The sequence below is a fragment of the Triturus cristatus genome, chromosome 5_2 (genome assembly GCF_964204655.1).
Source record: "Triturus cristatus chromosome 5_2, aTriCri1.1, whole genome shotgun sequence".
NCBI lineage: Eukaryota > Metazoa > Chordata > Amphibia > Caudata > Salamandridae > Triturus > Triturus cristatus.
This window is the reverse complement of record NC_140588.1, coordinates 357,184,431-357,204,759: the sequence shown is the minus strand read 5'-3', so window position 1 is coordinate 357,204,759 and position 20,329 is coordinate 357,184,431. Positions and strand designations below refer to the sequence as shown.

The following is a 20,329-nucleotide window of genomic DNA, read 5'->3' as shown; positions in this document are numbered from 1 at the left end:
ACATGCCATGTCCTGTTGACTTATGTATATGATAATATTTTTACACTCCAAGAAAAGGGGTGGAACAGCTGATTTCCAGGCTCTGCAAATCTCCCGTCTTCCCATTAAGATAACATAAAAGATTAGTCTTGCAGCCATTTTATTTGAAATGAAAATACTATCTTGGCATCTTCCGAAAAATATAAGTAAGGGACTTACTTCTATCTGTTTTCCGATTACATCCGACAGGAATTCACAAAGGTCCATCCAAAATGTAGTGATCTCTGGGCAAGTTAAAAACATATGGTGGTCATCCGCTGAAGGATCTCGACACACTGAACTAACATACTGAGTTCTAGAAAATTTTGCTAATTTTGCTGGGGACCAAAATAGGGTAAAAAGATGATTTCGTTTAAGAAAGGCAGGTTTAACGATCTCTCGGAGCAATGCAAATGAGCCCATCCAAACCTCACTCAAATTGATGCTGACAACATCATCCCTCCAGAGCTTTTGGATATCCTGATCTATATCATCTTCTGCTTCCACCAAAGTTCGATACCACAAAGCCACTTCTTTATTAATAACACCAACTTTCATGGCTTGATTTAACCAGGAATCATCCTTCTGTTCGTCCAAATTTTGCCTAGCCCACCAAGCGAGAGTTGATAGAATTTAAATCTGGTTAATTGCCCCCGTGTACGTTTCCCAAGTGACCAGATCCGCACCTATTCTCAAATCTCCCCAACATGAGATACCCGCTTGCTTCATTGGTAGGCTGAGCTGATCATCTAAACAGTCTGGGGTACTTGGGGAGCCCCAAATTGGTGCGTAGTCCGAATAGTAGGATATTCCAAGTTTTTTCCGTATATAAACCCAGTTCTTCACTGCCTGCAACAAAATCTTCAGTCTAACTTGAAAAGGAACTGCTCTTGTTCATCCCCCAGATCACTAAGCATTGCCGCATAAAGCATACCTAATGCAGAATCATCTGGTTTATTTAACAGCATCAGAAAGATCTTAAAATGAAAAGCAAGTCCATATACCCACAGGTCTGCAAGAGCCAGTCCCCCCTTCTCCAGCTTTCTCCTTATCCTTTTCCAGGATATACGGGGACCCTTCGAGGCCCAAATGAAGCTGCCAATATTACCCTGTAGTTTTGCTACCTCACCTTTATCGAATGGGAGGGGTATAGTATTAAAAAGAAAAGTAACCTTTGGAAGAACAATCATCTTGATCAAGTTGACCCTACCGTATAGGTTAAAATGGGAGATTTGCCCATCTGATCAAAAGTCTCCCTACCCCCTGACTAATCTTCCTCCAATTAACAATGGCGACATCAGCTAACGTCTGGGTGATTATAATACCAAGATAGCGCATCTGGTGTTTTACCCCAGAGGTCTGAGACGATTGATTCCACTCCATGATTTCGGTTTTATCTCCATTTACCCTATACCCCAATATCTTCCCAAATAATTCTGTTTTAGCCATCAATATGGGGATAGCCTCCTTGGGGTTAAGCATGTACAAGATAAGATCATCCGCATATAGAGCTAGTTTGACCGTAAAGTCTCTATAGCTGAATGGAAGAATGGAGGTATCTTGTCTAATTAAAGCCGCAAAGGGTTCAATATAAATGTTGAATACCAGGGGGAACAAAGGACATCCCTGTCTTGTTCCTCGCATAATACTAAACCAATCCGTTAACTCCCCATTTACTAAAACCCTGGCTCTTGGTACGCAATATAAAGACTGTACAGCTTTTATTAGATTGTTAGGAAATCCAAAGGTTCTTAGGGCTTCCCAAAGATAAGGCCAATGGACCTGATCAAACGCCTTGGCGGCGTCAACTGCCACCACTGTTACTGGCAGGTTCCAAGATTCTACCAGGTCAACTAAGCCAAGCATTGTAAAGGTCAATTCATTGAGCTGTCTTCCAGGAATAAAACCCCTCTGATCTCTATGCACTACACTCTTGATAATCTTAGCAACCCTTGCTGCCAATATCCCTGTGAACACCTTATAATCCGTGTTCAACAGGGATATAGGCCTATAAGACTCTGCGAGCAACGGGTCCTTATTTGGTTTTAGAAATACTACAGTTGCCTCGGCCCAAGGTAACCAGTGGTCCTCCCCTTCCATCAAAATAGTATCAAAAACCTTTTTAAAAACAGATACATTGCTATCTTCAAGAGACAAGTATATCTCTATCAGAAGGCCATCTGGCCCGGCCGCCTTCCCTCTTGCCATTTTTTTCATGTGTGCTTTAATCTCCTCTTCACAAGGGCCTCTTTTTGGTATTCATTCAAGTGGGGGAGTTCAACACTTTCCAGAAACTCTTCAATATTTTCCTTCCCTGGCATAATATCCTCTTTATATAGCGTAGCCATATATCCATAAACTTCGGCCCCTATTTTTATGTTAGTATCTACTATATGACCAGTTGAACCCTCTTTTAAGCTGCTTATTTGGTTTAGAGCTTTGTCACTTTTATCTTTCTGGGCAAGAAGGCGGCCGCTCTTCTCGCCATATGAGAAATTCTGGAGTTTACTAACCTTCCATCTGTTTAATAAAATTTTGTCCAAGGCGCTCTGGTATTCTTGTTGGAGGTGCTCTAACTCCTTGGTCAAAAGGGGCACCTTACTAAAGCATTCTAACGATACCTTTTGCAGCTCTAGCTCTTTGTTGTGAATGATTTTCAAGAGGTAGTTCTCTCGCTGCCTCGTGCTACGATTTTTCCCAGCCATAATAGAGGAGCCCAGGGCCCTTAAAAAGCCTTGAAGGCGTCCCAGATTACCTGAATCTTTGCTGACCCATTATTATCATTAAAGAAAGTTACGACCTCCTCTCGCATCTTAAGTTGGACAGCCTCATCTAGCAAAATTGTTCGATCCAGGGTCCATCTTGTTATACCCCTCTTTTCTTGGAACCTGAAAGAAAGACAAACCACAGAATGATCAGAGAGGGTAGCAGGGAGATGGTTAACCTTTTCAACTCCCTCAAGTAAAAGTCGATCTATTAAGAAATAATCGATGCGGGAGTGGTGGCCATATTTCTTACTGAAAAAAGTATATCCCTTCTTATACCCCATCTTAATTCTCCAAACATCGACTAAATTTAGTGGATCAAGGTTTTAAGTATTGCCATTGAGTGTGAAGGGGTAACATATTTTGCTTTGGATGTTCTATCCAAATCTGATCTTTGGACTAAATAAAAATCACCTCTGATTATCACTGGGCTATTAGTTAGCAAAAGAGCAGCCTCTAAATTAACGCGTCTTGGTTGGCCTGGTTCTGACCATAGTAACTGACACACACTACCACCCTATCATGAAGCTTTACATTAGCTAATATCCATCTCCCAGATGCATCTGTATGGTGACTTTCCAATTTAATACCGCTATTTGATCTTATAATTATAGCTACTCCTCTCGTACTACCTCTCTGGTTGGAACAGACAATATCTTGAACACAGGCCCATTTTTTAAATGTACTCAAACATTCACTTTTTTCTAAATGGGTTTCCTGTAGAAGAATAACATTTGCCTCGAATTTCTTAAGAAATTCCATAATTCGGGCCAGTTTCCTCATAGATCTCACCCCATTCACATTCCATGAGGTGAGATACACTAGATTGTTACTCATTTACCAAATATAGAGGCCCACTTCCTCTTGATCGAAAACAAACAGAGGATCCGTTAACTCCCCTTTAATAAGGTAGGCCAAAAATACTAAAAGTTTTATCGAAGTAAACCAAATATATGGCAGATTGAGGACACTATTTTTTTCTTTTTTCTCCCACATGCTCCCTACACCCTGTGACCCCCTCCCGCCCTGGGGAACCCCCCTGTCTATCTCTTAGGGCGCAAGCACCTTCGAGATACTCCTATGGTAACGAGACAAATCCAACAACCAATATTGAACCTATATCCCTAAACGTGAATAGTGATGTTGTGATATGAAAAAAAGAATATGTAAAGTGTATGGAGTATGTAAAATGTATAAAGTGTATCCTAATATAGAGTGAAGGAGGCTTATCAACATTAGTGTTAAACTAAGTATATTCCTCTATCCCTCTATAACCCCCATTACAAAGCTAAATGTTATGCTATTTACTTGATATTTGCATGATATTTACATGCTATATGCCTTTGACCTACAACTAGTATGCGTCAAAAACTCTATTCCTATCCTCCCATCTGCTTTAAGAGGGCGTCTACCTCATCCGGCTCTCGAATGTTATACATTTTGTTCTGCCACATAATCTGCAACATGGCGGGGAATTTCATATGTACTTGCGCCCCTCTAGACCGGAGTTCATTCATTTTTTAGCCTAAAAGCCACTGCAGCTCAGCTGTTCTTTTGCCCATATCAGAAGGTATTGAATAGGCAGAAGCCCCATAAGTCAACGACCGTTCTTTTAATGCCCGGGCCAGGACAAGCTCCTTGATTGAATAGGTGAGACAATAAATCAGTATCTTCCTAGTGGCTTTCATCCCTGTCTGTAACCTATACGGATCTCTGTGCACCCTCTGGAGCTCTTTTTCCCAATCTATATCTGTTCTATCTGGAAACAGCTCACCCAACAGCTTACAGACAAAGCCTTTGATATCCGCCCCTTCTGCGTTTTCATTAATACCCAAGAGGCGGATATTATTTCGCCTGGCCTGAAGATCGAGCCTTTCCATATCTTGCTGTAGTGCCTTATTCCCTTGTTTGAGCCTCTCTATCTCACTAAGATTAGTAGCAGTGGCCTCACCCAAGACCTTCACCTCCTCTTCCAGTATCTCCGTACGTTTAACTAATCCGTCAATCTTCTATTCAAGAATCTCCCTTACTGATTACTTTCAGATGTCTCAAATTTAACTAAGATTTCTTGTCTCAAACTATTTATCAGATCGACCAGCTGGGTCCCTGAAGTAGCTTCTTCCCGTACAGCATGCGTCAGTGCGGAACTCACAGCGCCATTCGAAGTTGTTCCACTTACGTCATTATTTTTAGGCCTTAAACCATTTTGGAAATAACCGGAAATATTTTCATGAACCTCTGCAAGCAGAGAAAAATGATTCTCAAGCCTCAGTGGGTCACTATCTCCCACAGCTGTTGTTGACCCTGTGACCTGCTCCATTATTTTGAAATACGACCTGAGGGAAGGGGGTGGTTTAGGCAGAGAACGCACCTCTCTTGACCGGCACTTTTTAATTTTTGCTTTTATAGAGGTTTTCTTAACAGGAGTTTTAGGGGTCACCACTAAAGGGGATTTGTCAGCTTTCTCCTCGCCTGTCGTCCTCTTTTCAGGAGCTGATCGGAGTAGATAGCTACTCCTTTCTGGCTGAGACCTACCTTCCTTGACGCGAAGAACCTTTTCAACCAGACTTGGCTCCCGTTTATAGCTAACAAGCAGCCCATGTCCCTTATGACATCCTCCTCACGTTCTGGCTTTTTAGCCAACAGCATGTTGCAAAACTGTCTCTTGTGCCCCATTGTTATTAAAATGTTAAAATTGCAGAATGTTGATTACTGGGGCTTAAAAGCAATGATCGGATGAAAGGGTCACACAGGAAGTGGCAATAATCGGATGAAAGGGTCACACAGGAAGTGTCAATGATCGGATGAAAGGGTCACACAGGAAGTGGGCCACTTGGTTACTACGAACCTGAAAATCATCTTTGAGCAATAATGTGGCAAAGATACAATCTTCAGGCACAAAGGTAATCTCACACTTTTAGTGTAAGTTTACTGTTTATTTGCTATTCACAAACAACGTGCGTAGTTTTACGTGTAGTATTCGTAAGTCTGCAGAAAAGTGTACATTTACCTTTGTGAGCAAGGCCTACAGCGCTTAAATTACCGTGACCCTTTCATTTGTGCAGTTAATGTGAATCTCTATCATTGTAAAGATGGCTAAAGGGTTCTCTGAGCATCTTCTTTCATCACTTCTGCTGTTAGCACAGGAGAGGCATGGAATACGTGAAAACATGATTTTTTGATATCCCAACAACTGGTAGATCATCCATGGCAAACAATTACATTTTATGTGATTACAAGGCAACATTGAGCAGCAGCTTGAAATGTCACTATGAATTACTTTAGAATAGAGTCAACACATTCCCTACTTTCGCTCACATTGGAGGGGAGTAGTAATATCCGACCCTTACAAAGTCTAACACTTTCTCCAGTGTAGCTTCAGGTGGGGTGGGTATAGTAGATCTGACCCCTCCAGAGTCCAACATTGTCCCCAAGATAGCTCAGCTTGGAGTGCCAATAATAAATAAAAGTCCAATTGGTCGCACACTGCTCTACCTACCAGCGTGTTGCCCCAAAGAATTGTGGTCCCTAAAGTCAGCGTCGGCGGGTACGCCTATGCCCGAGTCTTGAGTGCAAGTGAGTGTAGCGTTAGCTATCCCTGGACACGTGTTTCGAGGTAGTTGCCTCTCGTCCGCAGGGAGTAGGTGAGAGTGTAGGGTTGCTGTGTAGGCTGCTAAAATAAATGTTCTCAGGTAAAGTACCTCTCGTAGCGCGCAGGTGCGTAACCATGAGCTCGTCAGCTCCACCGGCTCAAGGAGTCTGAATATTAACAAACGTCCAATTGGTCGCACACTGCTCTACCTACCAGCGTGTTGCCCCAAAGAATTGTGGTCCCTGAAGTCAGCGTCGGTGTGTACGCCTATGCCCGAGTCTTGAGTGCACGTGAGTGTAGCGTTAGCCATCCCTGGACACATGTTTCGAGGTAGTTGCCTCTCGTCAGCAGGGAGTAGGTGAGAGCGTAGGGTTGCTGTGTAGGCTGCTAAAATAAATGTTCTCAGGTAAAGTACCTCTCGTAGCGCGCAGGTGCGTAACCATGAGCTCGTCAGCTCCACCGGCTCAAGGAGCCTGAATATTAACAAAAGTCCAATTGGTCGCACACTGCTCTACCTACCAGCGTGTTGCCCCAAAGAATTGTGGTCCCTGAAGTCAGCGTCGGCGGGTACGCCTATGCCCGAGTCTTGAGTGCAAGTGAGTGTAGCGTTAGCCATCCCTGGACATGTGTTTCGAGGTAGTTGCCTCTCGTCAGCAGGGAGTAGGTGAGAGTGTAGGGTTGCTGTGTAGGCTGCTAAAATAAATGTTCTCAGGTAAAGTACCTCTCGTAGCACGCAGGTGCGTAACCATGAGCTCGTCAGCTCCACCGGCTCAAGGAGCCTGAATATTAACAAAAGTCCAATTGGTCGCACACCGCTCTACCTACCAGCATGTTGCCCCAAAGAATTGTGGTCCCTGCTGAAGTCAGCGTCGGCGGGTTCGCTTATGCCCGAGTCTTGAGTGCAAGTGAGTGTAGCGTTAGCCATCCCTGGACACGTGTTTCGAGGTAGTTGCCTCTCGTCAGCAGGGAGTAGGTGAGAGTGTAGGTTTGCTGTGTAGGCTGCTAAAATAAATGTTCTCAGGTAAAGAACCTCTCGTAGCGCGCAGGTGCGTAACCATGAGCATTCAGGCTCCCTTGAGTCGGTGGGGCTGACGAGCCCATGGCTACGCACCTGCGCGCCTTGAGTGGTACTTTACCTGAGAATATTTTTTGGCAGCCGACGCAGCAACCCTACACACATACCTACTCCCTGCCGACGAGAGGCAACTACCTCGAAACACGTGTCCAGGGATGGCTAACGCGACACTTATTTTCATTTTAAACTTTTGGCATAGGCGTACCCGCCGACGCTACTTCATGGACCACAATTCTTTGGGGTAACACGCTGGTAGGACTAGCAGAGTGCGGCCAATCGGATTTTTGCCAATAATAAATAAGACCAATATAGAGTTCAACACTTTCGAATTTATAACTGAGGTTGGTGTTGGAATCTGACCCCTTGAGAGTTTGATACATTTATATAAATTATAAGAATTTTTTTTAAAACATTTTAAACATCTTAATAGTTAAATTAATAAAACAAATATGATATTTAGCATACATAACACCAAAAATTAACAAAAACAATTACTTAACATTTTTACACTTCTAAAAATAAACTTTCCACCCTGCTCCACTACAAACTCAACAACCCACCAAAAAATAAAGGAATTATATACAATTGCAGGTTAATACAATTATTAACATTAATTATCAATAAAATAAAAAGTCAATAAAAATGGACATTTAAAATAGACAATAATCTATTGATTAAATTAGGAAATATATATCATTATTCAAATAATTTACAAAATTAGTAAGCTCATTAATAGTTCAAAAACATTAACAAACTCTAAAACATGTCTATTTAAAAACACTCCCAAATCAACTCTTCTATAACCTCAATAACCAACACCAAAATAAAATAATAAACCCATTTAAAATGTAAAACCATTATAAATATAAATATTCTATGATTACTAAATCAATTATTAAACAATTTTGACACTAATTTACATAGTTATGTAGCCAATTAAAATTGATTTAACAACTGAAAAACAACTAGACATTACACAAATGATATATTTAAAATCACATCCCACCCTACTCCCCTACAAACTCAACAATCTAATAAACAAGAAAAATATTCATATTTAGTTCAATAAAATAAACATAACATTAAATAAGAAAAACACAAAATATAACAAAAATACATATAGACTCGAACAAAAGAAAAACTGTTATTTGTTGCAATTTTCAACACAGTAAAAAAAAAATCTTACCTTCAGTATTATGTGCCACGAAACATTTTTTTTTCTTTCCAAAGTATTTTATTAATTTTATAAGCAAGTACCTTAGCATTTCAGTTACAAGGTTAGCCAAACGTAGTTTGTAGACTGTTTTTTTACCATTAAAATGTTTTAAGGAAATATTACAGCTCAATGATATCATTGAGTCGATATTACGGTATAACACCAATAGCCAGCTTAAAATCCTATGTTTCCACAGCCGGATGCAATAGTCTGCTTTTGGACTGTGTTATAGATAAAAAAGCCTGAGGTCCTATTTACGATATTGGTCGGACAAGCGTTCGACCGATACCATTGCAGAATGGAAACCGCCAGATCATAAGTCAGCAGTTCCACCTGCTGAATTTGTTTGAAAACATCCATTTTTCAATAGCAGCTTGTGCGGCAGCCAGAATTGAGCAACAGCACAAGCTGCAATCGAATAATGTGATGCCTGCCATATGGTGCACGGAGGGTGCCCCCCATGCCCCATAGCAGAGGGCCAGGGGGGGAAGGGGGCCCTGCTAGGGGAGCCCAAAGTCGCTTACTGACAGTCTTTCAATGTCAGAAAGGCTGTAATTGAAAGACTGTGGGAAATGGACATCATAATCCCAATGGTGGTGCCGGAGCAGGAACCGCCACCATTTGGGGATTATCTGTCTGACCAACAGCCCAATGGGATCTCCAATACTGTCGGAGGCATTAGTCATTCCCCTAGGATGCAGCAGTCTCACCCACCGCATCATAATGCGGAGTTCGAACTGCTGAGTCAGATGCCGGGCGGATCTCAACAGACAGCCTGTCGGTGGGGATCCGCCCGACATTGTAATCTGGCCCTTAGTTGTCTAACTGCAGTTAGGAAAATGTGACAAAAGTCAAAAATTCAAAACAATAAAATTTTTCCACCTCTGCTATTAATCCATGTTTTAAATAGATTATTCTCTTCCTGAACCTTGTCATAACCCCCTCCTGCACAGACTACGTAGTGGTCTAGAGCACGGGCTCATGTTGTATTTTCCCTGTGGTATCTTATGGCACGCAATGATATCATGACTAATGTTCCCCAAAACCTGTGATTCCATCATGCTTGATTATTTGCAAGCCTCCCCCAGAATTCCATGAGCCAATGGCAAGCCTTGCTTTCGCTGTTACTAAGACCTTGGTGCTGTTTTCTATTATGTAGGTTGAGCGAAGATGATACATTAGTTTCCTGTTATTTAGTTACGATTGCCAAGTTACATCTGCTCTTCCTGTGAGGTCGACGCGAGTATACTATGTGTTTTCTTCAAGGGTTCGAGAACCTTTCAGACAGCCATGTACCCAATGTGCATCACGTAATCTAGCTACATCCATTGAGCCTCAGAGAGGGTGTATAAATTCCACCCAGCCCTAAATTTCACTTGGCCTAGCTCCCTACGGAACAAGCTTGACCCTTCCCAATCACTTGAAAAATCCAGCTGGAACCGAGAAGCCCTCCAGTATCCTTCAAGTCTAAGTGAACCAATAGTTCCAGTGGCTCCAGCTCCCTTGAAGTCTTCCTTATCTCTTCCTCCTGCACAGCTACTCCAAATCCCCTTCAACTCCCAGAGTCGAAGCCTCGAGATCTTCTTCGAACTTCAGTAAAGTGGAAGAGCTAGGCTAAGTACTTGATATCAGGTTAGTGCACAATAATCCTCCTGTGGTAGTAAGCAGAACCAAGTATCAGCGTCTTCCAAGACTAAAAACTTTTCCTCCATGCCCTCTCTGTGATTTTTTCCAGCGCTTCTTGTTTCTTTATACTCTGGACCATTCTTGCAACCTTGATGCTTAAACTGGGATTGCGCAAGGACTAAAATAATTTAGCTCCATGTTTCTCCAATAAGCAGTAGTGCCAAGAGAAAGCATTTCAGAGTCTTTGATATATGTATGAACCTTGTACCTAAAACTGTGTTCCAAGTTTATCCACGGGAGTGCAAGTAACTCCAACCTGTGTTCCTAGTTTATCCTTGGGAGTGCATCTCGAACCCGTGTTCTGAGTTTATCCTAGGAATGCAAGTAACTCCAATCTGTATCCCAGGTTTTTTATCCCCGAGAGTGCTCACAGACCAGTCTGTGATTTTGGTTATTCTGCTCTCATGACATGCTGCTGTTGAAAACTATAAGTGTATGACACTGAAGTCAATGCATGGTCATTGTATGTAGAGACTTGTTAGTGTACTGATGGTAATTGCCTTCACTTGCTATTTCCAGTGTATTGCATCATTGCAAAACCAGAGATTCTGGGCCATTGCACATCCACCTCGCAAAGGAAGAAGGTCTCAGAATTGACAAATCCTGTTACGCAGTGTCAAACAGCCATTGAGCAGATCTAATACCGCAAGTCTCTATTTTCTTATTTTATCCCAACCCCACTCCCCCCATGGGCTGTGCTTGATCTAAGGAGCTTGGTCCCTTGATCTTGTGCGACTCTGAGAGGGATAGGAGGCCCAGCATCAGCTCCAGTGCTGTCTCCTTGGTTGGGACCAGGTGGGTGTATGACAAACCTGATCCAACTGTATAGTTGCATGCGGAAGCCTACAACATTATTTAGGAAGGGAGGGAAACTTACTACCACACATCAAGTTCAAATGTCCTTGGAAACAGAAACCCACAATGCTAAGCTCTGGCTTGGATCTATGGGACTAAAAGGCAGTGCGAAGAACTAAGACAGTTAGCCTCTTGGTAGGATCACAAGGATCCAGGTCCTGTCTGTGCAGCCAGATTGTGGGATTTCTCTCCTGAAGCTGAAGAATACAGAAGGTCCTGGAAAGCTGAAGAAACCACGTGTCATGTATTCTACATAGGACCCATTGTAGTTTTCCCTATGTTAGCCTACCTGTGCATGACACAGGCCACTTTAGCATTGTACACGTTACTACAAAAACACATTTGATTTTGTGCTACATTCTATTTTCACAGGACCTGTAGTTGTTTTCTCATTCTTTTTTTTTCATGGGATGTAGTCTGAACAGCAGACAAGGTCAAACATCAATGTCCCTTGTTATTTTGTTCTGGTCAGGAATTCGCACCTAGACACAACACAGAAATGGAGCTGTTGTTTTTGAACATGTGAACCTTATCATATCGGTATGAGTAGCAAGGTTACTGAGAGAGAGAGAGAGAGAGACAGATATTTCCTGAGAGAAAATTACGGCTGTATCTGGGATGTAGAATGCTCATCTGTGTATGCTAAGGTACGGAGTCTGCTGCTAAACCCAGAGATCTTTGCAGTATAATCAGTTTGCTTCTGTTGAAGGGGAGGAGGGGTTTGCCTCTTCTGTCTTATAATATGCCTGGGCTTTTTATAATATATGATTTCTTGCAATGCTGATGGTATTTTTGCTAGGCAGTTGCTTTCTGATTGTGGCATGTATACTGCATTCTAGAGCACGATAGTTTAAATAAACATTTCAAACTTTCATGTCTCTTTCATATCTTATTGTGGATAAGTACAAGTGTGTGTGTGAAAGGGAGTGTCCTGTCACCACGATCCCTGAGAGGGTTGGGAATGTTGTGTTCTGGGGTGTCAATTCAGTTGCTCCTCTGGTTATGAGTAGGAGAGCCAGTGAGACACTAGTCGTACTCGGGCTCATTGTACTGATGCGGTATGGTAACTCAGTCTCTAACTGCTGATGTTCTGTGGTCCCAAGCATAGTTCTGTTCCTGAGCAGAACCCCTGCAACATGGCACCACCAACGTTTGGTCTGGTACTTACTTGTGTGACCCCTGAGTAATGCTTTTGCTTGTCCACAATACCCTCGCACCATTTTGCGGAGATGTCCTTGGTGCTTTTGACCACTCCTCCACAGTGATTAGGACACACCTATTTCTGTTGGTTTTTCAAGCTTGAAAGTTAAAAGGATTTTTTGTGCTGCCTTTTTGAATGCTTCGCTTATTGATTATGGCTGTTGCTATTTTGGCTAATTGCTGGCCTGCTGTTACTCGAAACTTACTTGTGCATGGTGTCCTTAATGCGGGGGCCCCTGTGGTCTGTGTGAGTGAAGCAGACGCAGCATACCATTTTGAAGTCTTTTATTCTTAGGTCACCTTTCCTGCTGTCAATGCTAATGGCAATATGTTTCATACTTATACTGCTGCTGCAGTGCTGAATGCTTATCATCCTTATGCACTTCTTTTTTTTTATAACAATTTTTATTAGAACACAAACAGCAGCGATAATGACATTACATAGACATCTCAGCTGAGAGACATGCATTTTAGTATTACAAAATAGCCGACAATCCCGCGGGAGCACCAAAGATAACACAGAGCGAAAGGCTGGTCAGTATAAAGAGGGATACAATTGCGTCTTCGGGTCTGGGAACACCACTCGTACTCACTATTCTTGTTGGCCCGGAGGTTTATGTCCTCCTGTCTGCGCCCGCCTCCTCCAATAGTGCATGTCTCTCCCGTCTAAGTTCCACCGTGGGAGAAATACAGATGTCCCCCCTGTATTTATTCCAGCGTCCCCACTTTTTATCCCATTTTCGTGGGCAACCTCTACCTTTATGTACAGTTTTCTCCCCTACCATAGCATGATCCATGTCCTTAGCCCAATCTCGCAAATGTGGTATAATATCCACCCCACACTTCTAGGCAATGTTTCTTTTCGCTATGCCCCACCCCATGGTGGCCCACGATTGTTCAGCTTGGGTTAGGTCTGTTGCCTCCCAGATATTGAGGAGGCATAGTTGGGGAGACGGATGTATGGGTTTATCACAAGACCTTGCCATTTGTCGGGTGATGTCTATCCAGTAGTGTTGTATGTGGGGGCATTCCCATAAGATGTGTATGAATGTACCTATTTGATTGCAGTGTCGAAGACAGAGTTTATCTGGTCTCCTTCCTAATTGAAATAACAGTTTAGCATCAAAGTACACTCGATGGAGAATCTTAAGTTGGACAAGCCGAAGTCGCATCGGGACTGCTACCTCTCGGGGGGGAAGCCAGCGCTTCAATCCAGTCCTCGTCAGTCATTTCCCCCACATCCACCTCCCAACTAGCTCGCAGTTTCTGCATTGGGTCGGCCCGGTTATTGATCAATTTCTTGTACGTTAGGGAGATGGCCTTGTGGTCCATTGGGTCCAGCAACAACCTGTCCTCCAGAGGAGAGGAGTCTGGGAGGGGGGTGTCTGTAGGGAGGGCACAGTCTGTGGCATGACTAATTTGAAGATATCGGAAGTGCTCTGACGGTGCTAGCTGATATTTGGGTTGGAGATCTGCAAAACACGCCTTCTTGCCCTTAATCCACATATCTCCCACCGTGGAAATACCGATCATGTCCCACTTGTCGAACCCTGCACAAGTACTCAGTCGTCCCAAGATGTCGGGTTCCCGTCAGGTGCCCTCGCCATCCCATCCGCCATTGGATCCTGTGCCACACTTCTACTGTACAGGCCTTGGGGCCAGTCAAACCTAATTTCTTGGGGTGTGAGTATAGCGCTCTGTTGTAGCCTCCTTTCCCCATTAACCACAGATCAGTGCGGAAGCTGGGGTCAGTATGGGACCCAAACACCCATTTGTTGATGGCAATTAATTGTGACGCCTGGTAATAAAGGCGTATGTCCGGCAACCCGATGCCCCCATCGTACCATCCCATAGTGAGCTTGTTTATGGCTATTCGAGGTAGCCTATTATCCCATAATAAATCTCTAACTGCTGCATCAATCTGCAAAAAGTAGGTTTCGGGGACTGGGATGGGAGTGTTTTGCAGGGCGTAAAGAAAGTGTGGCAGGGCGAGCATCTTGAATAAAGACTCCCGACCCAAGAGACTAAGCGGTAGTGCCTTCCAGTGGGTGACATCAGATTTAAACCTCTGCAACGGGCCCATCAGATTCTGTTCATAGAACACTGCTGCGTCAGTTAGTATGAAGATGCCGAGGTATTGGAAACCCTGGGTCGCCACTGGAATGGTGAATCCCCGAGGACTTTGCGGCAGATCACCCCAGAGGGAATACATCTGGACCAGTTTATCTGGTAACCAGAGTGGGCCCCAAATATATGGAAAATGTGGAGAATGCGGCGGAGTGGGCGCACCGGTGAGGCGAGATAAAGTAAAATGTCATCTGCATATAGCGATATGCGGTCTTCATGTTCGTCAGTCCATTTAAGGCCTCTGATGTCCGGGTCCCCCCTGATCCAGACTGCTAAAGGCTGGAGGACCAGGGCAAAGAGAAGCCGCGATAATGGACAACCTTGCCTCGTACCATGACAAAGGGGGAAAGAGCCTGATCCACTTAATCAACTTGGGCCCGAGCCCAATGCGAGTCAAAACCGCAAACAGATAATCCCATGCCACGGTGTTGAATGCCATTTTTGCGTCAAGCGCGAGCAAGATCGCATCTTCCTCTATTGTTGCCACATGACCCAACGCGCCGTGTACGCGACGTAGATTACGCTCCATATTGCGACCCGGCATGAATCCCGACTGGTCAGGGTGAATCAAGTCAGTGAGATAAGGGAGTAGATGGTTGGCCAACAGTTTAGCCAAGATTTTGGCCTCCACGGTTATAAGTGAAATGGGTCGATACGATATGCACTCATCCACTGGTTTACCGGGCTTGCAGATGACCACAATGGTGGTCGCGCGGTTATCGGCCGGGAGGAGGCCAGTCTCATAGCATTCATTGTATAGATTTAGTAAGTGGGGGGCAAGCTTCACAGCCATGGGTTTCATCAGTTCGATCAGAAGCCCATTAGGGCCCATCGCCTTACCAGCCCGGATGTCTTGAATGGCTTTCTGAATCTCCTCAACCGATATATCCACATCTAAGGCCTCTCTATCTTGTTGGGAGATACATGTTACCTCGATAGTAGCGAGGCGATCTGCAGCCCATAGTGCTTGTGAGTGCTGTGGCATAGTGTATATTTGCTCATAGTATTTTGTCTCCGCAATACCGTGATGGTCAGTGATGAGAACCTCATTGGGCCCCTTGATCGCGCGCACCCATCTCGCCGACTGTTCCTTGCGTTCCAGCCATGCCAATAGTTTTCCAGTTCGCTCGCCCTGTTCGTATATTCTATGACGGGTGGCGAGAGCATGCCTGTTGGCGTCCTCTAAGAGCAGATGCCTATAGTCTCTTAACATTGAGGTGATGTTGAGTATCCTGATCAGGGCTCTGCGAGGTGGCGCGTTCAAGATTTAAGATCTCCGTTTCCAATTCACTCACTCGCCGGTTGCGCTCTGCCCTGTGACCCACCATCATAGACAATGCTCTCCCCTTTATCACTGCCCCATATGCGCCCCAGAGCGTTATCGCTGACTTCACGGACCCTGTATTCTCCTCAAAATAGTAGTCAGTGTCTTTCCGTAAGTTATCCCTGATGTGTGGGATCTTTAGCGCCCAGGGCTGGATCATGATGGGGCCTGGTTGCACTGCACAGCGAGCTCCGAAGACTGCCGTGACCGGGGAGTGATCCGACACTCCCCTTACAAGACAAGTGGAATCTGTGAAGTCCTGTATGTGTTGTGCGTGGGTAAACAGGTAGTCCAGTCGTGATTGGCTGCCATGCACACCGGATTGGAACGTGAAGAGTGTGTCATGGGGGTGTGACCAGCTCCAGATGTCCCCTCGGGTAAGTTCAATAATAGCGCACCTATATCTGCTAGTGTCATGCGTTGAAGATCCGGTGAGTCATACACCGAGATAACATTGAGGAGACTGCCCTCCCAGATGCCCGAGCAAGCTGCATATCTATCCTGCGAGTCAGTCCACGTGCTTTGTACCACATAGGGGCAGCCTTTTTGAAGGAGGATCCCCACCCCTCTGGACCCCGAGGTAAAGCCCGAGTGTGCAACCATACGATAGCCCTTCCTATCCAGGGCCTTACAGGAGTTACCTATTAGATGGGTTTCTTGGAACAACATCATATCCAGCCCCTGACGGTGAATATATTGTAGCATTATTCCATGCTTGATTTTGTCCCCTAGCCCATTGACATTCCATGTCATGAGTCTAAGTCCCTGACCTCTTGCCATAAGACTGTAGTAACGGTTTAATGGAGTGGACGGAGTGTCTATGGTGAATGAAACCCTCAACGGCGACTTTCTGTGTTGCTCCTATTGTGTTACAGCACCCCAGGGCGCTTTGAGACGTGAAATCAGTGACCTGAGTGTCGATACCATCCATGATGCCCTGATACAAGATGCAATTTTGTACTGCTGCAGTAAAACAATGAAAAACATCCCCCCAACAAAACAAACCCAAACATACCCAAATTCGCAGTAACTCACCCCCCTCACTGCCTCCCTGCATAATGGGACTGAAACCGCCCGCCACCCTCAACATGCAGAGTGCCAGTCACCCACCCATGAACAATTCGAGGTAACGCGAGCTACCCCACTTCCAACACAGTCGCAGTCAATAGGTTCCTCGTCCCCCGACCCGACCCCATCCCCAACACCGTATATAACACCAGGCTCAACCCAGATGACTAACCATCACCAAATGGTGTCCCGGCTCAGGGACCCATGTGTCAGCGGTCCCCATATAGGAAACAATCACCACCAAGCGACTAAACATGAAGAAAAAGCATACCAGTAACAGTTTAAAATAGGCATTCAAACGCTGAGTCTCCTAAAATAACGACAAGTGAGGACGCTTCGCCAGCAAGGGGAGCCCCCTCCCTCCTCCTGATCAGAACCGTACCCATTGCTCTCACAGGTAGAAGATTAAACTTTTGAGTCCACCACAAGAGGCGCACTGGGGAACTCTCGGGGGCCGAGGGTAACAACACACAGTCTTACCAGCGTCCAAGATTAGTGCCCACCTGTGTGTCCATGGGAATCAGAGTCCGAATGTGGAAGAGAGCGTCTATGCTGATGCCAATCCTCGGCCTTGTCAGCCGCCGAGAATCCCTTCTTTACATTCTTTTCCACCGTGCGCCAGCCCTCCAGCTAGTCCAATGCTTCTTCCGGGCGAGTGATGAACCATGACTTCCCATTGGCTTCCACTCACAGCTTGGCGGGGAACATCATTGCGTATTTAACTTCTTGGTCCCGGAGAGCCCGTTTCACCTCCAAGAAGCTGCGTCTCTGTTTCTGAACTCTCAATGTGAAATCGGGAAAGAACATAATTTTGCTATTTTCAATGGTTAGCGGCAAGGCCGCCCTTGCAGTTTGGAGAATGGTGTCTCGATGTCGGATATTGAACATGAGGGCAAGTAGGGGCCTAGGGGGCACCCCCGGCCTGGGTCGACCTCCCAGCACCCGATGAGCTCTTTCGATCGAAAAACATTTGGAGAGTCCTCTGGGCTGTAGATGCTTGAGGACCAAGTCCTCTACAAAAAGGTCTGCTGCTTGCCCCTCTGCGCACTCCGGAACACCTATAATGCGAACATTGTTCCGGCGCATTCTGCCTTCATAGTCATCCAGCTGTTGAGCCATTGATTCATGGGAGGCGTGCAGTTCAGTGACTTTTCGTTTGAGAAGGCAAGTGTCGCTGCTCAGTTCCTTGGTCGTGCTCTCCACTGTGCCCACACGCTCAGCGATTTTTTTCATGTTTTCCCAGATCAGTCCCACATCTATGGCCACTGTGTCGACCCTTCTTTCGAGGGACGCTTTAATCGCAGCAATCGCTTCGAGGAGATCCCTATTCGTGGGTTCCGCCGTGTCGTCTGAGGCCGCCACCTCACCCCGATCACCGCTCTGCTGTTTTTGCCAGGCAAATTTCTCCAGCTTGGTCTGTGCTGTCGTTCTGTTGCTACGTCTGGACGCCATGGTCACCGCCCCAGTAGCACCACCCAGCTTCAGAGTGTGGCCGCTACTCCCCGCCGCCTGCAGTGGAATCTTCCACCCGGCCTGTCGGATTTCGCAAAATTCACCTCAGCCAGAGGGGTATTCCACAGGGAATGTAATGTCAAATGAGCTCTAGTGGCGCCCCACCAAACTCACACAACAGCAAGAGGGCACCGGGGTAGGGTTGGGCCTCTACCCCCACCGTATTAACGACGTCTTCTCCGCTACAGAACTTGCTGCACCAACCGCTAATCTGGCCCAAGTGAGGCAAATGGGGTATCGCGGTGATCTGTTACAGTGTCTGCCCTCACTGGGACCCGGCGTGAGATACTCCTGTCGCGTTGGGGAGCACACGTGCTTCAGGCCGCCTGGGTCCCACCCGCAGCTTGCGCCAGGCCTCAGTACCTCAGTGGGGGGAAAGGATTGATGGACCTCTACACCGGGCCTCATCGAACCACTGCTGGACCATGCAACAGTTGCACTGGGCACTTAACCAGTCCTAGGGCTGTTAGTGGGTCCTGTGCTGTCTTGGATGGGCCCCCTCGGGTACAATAGCAGAGGCCGCCCTGCGTGGAGCAATGATTGGTGGGACTCTACACCGGGCCCCCTCGTGCTGCTGCGGGAACGTGCATCAGTTGCACTAGGCCTGTAAATAGTCTTGGGCTGCCAGCGGGACTCGTGCATGCGTGGATGGGCCCCCTCAGATATAAGAGCAGAGGCCACGGGCCGTTTGCAGAGCTACTCACGCGGGTGGGCCAGGCCAGGTCATCTTCTCCCTTGCAGGGGTCGTCACCTCACACACTCCGGACCCGCTACACCTGGGGCCGCGGAGAAATCCCCGATGTCTCTCGCTGGGCCCGGGTGAAGCGCCGGCAATCATGTCCCGTCACTTGTTCCGGTCTCCTGGTGATAGGCTGCAGCCCGTCCTCCAGCCGAGGCGCACCTCCACCAGCGGGGCCGCCGGCAAGGACGCGGTCCACGGCGCTCCTAACCGGTGTGGCCACCAATCAGGACCAAACCTGCCCACAATGTCGCTAGGTGCCACCAGACATCGGAGAAGGCTACAGGGTACAGGCCAGGTCGGCGGGTCTTTGGATTAGCCGGATAATGCGGGAGTGGCGCTCCGGAGCTGAGCTTCCGAGCAGCCATTCCCGTCGGCAGTCAGCCATGCCCCCCCCTTATGCACTTCTTGAGATACCCCTTGTGGTCTGGGAACACCAGACTTTGATTAGTGGCGCCCTTCCCCATGTCCACGACATTGTTTGTATGGGACCCTTAATTATTGATGGGGCCACCGGGCCTGCTCTTGCAGGCTTTACACCTTATCCGAATTTGGCAGCGCTGAATTTGGCTGAAACGTGTGCATTATGTGAACAAGTTGTTTATTTGTATAGACCCTGAATACAATTTGTTTCTCGGGCCTTTCTGGCAGGTCCAACTAGGACCGGTGTGCCTGTTCAGGCACACCAAATCCAATGTCTTACAATTAGTCCAATTATTGTAAATTCATTTACGGGCATACACCTACCTAATCATGAGGAGAGTCTGTTTTGGATTGCCCTAAAGATTTATCAACTTGATGATGTGTTCCCCCTTACTGGTCAACCGGAAAAACTCATAATTTTAACTACCTGGCGGACCGTGTTTGCCACAGTGTATACCCACTGTTATGGCACTCCCTTGATGGGCGTTCTGTCAAACAAATACAAAATGAACATGGGATACGTCCTGCCCTAGATTAGGGGATGAAACTGGTTGGTAATTTTCTGGTTGTCTCAGAAATTATGCTTTCTAATGTCAAAGGTGAAGCAGCTTCCTTGGCTATACGCCAGCGGCTTAGCGTGGTAGCAATTGAGAACAGTGAGCGCTAGTTGCTGATTCTTTTTTCGCAGGTGTATACGTTCCATAGGACTTAATAGTTTGTTGGACCAGA

At 45.9% G+C, this 20,329-nt stretch overlaps 1 protein-coding gene across 2 annotated transcripts in view; it reads left to right on the top strand.

Annotated features, from left to right (window-relative positions):
• The window catches only part of LOC146823002 (enoyl-CoA delta isomerase 2-like), a 995,794-nt gene that overhangs the window by 891,016 nt on the left and 84,449 nt on the right, over positions 1-20,329 (top strand). The window lies entirely within an intron of this gene.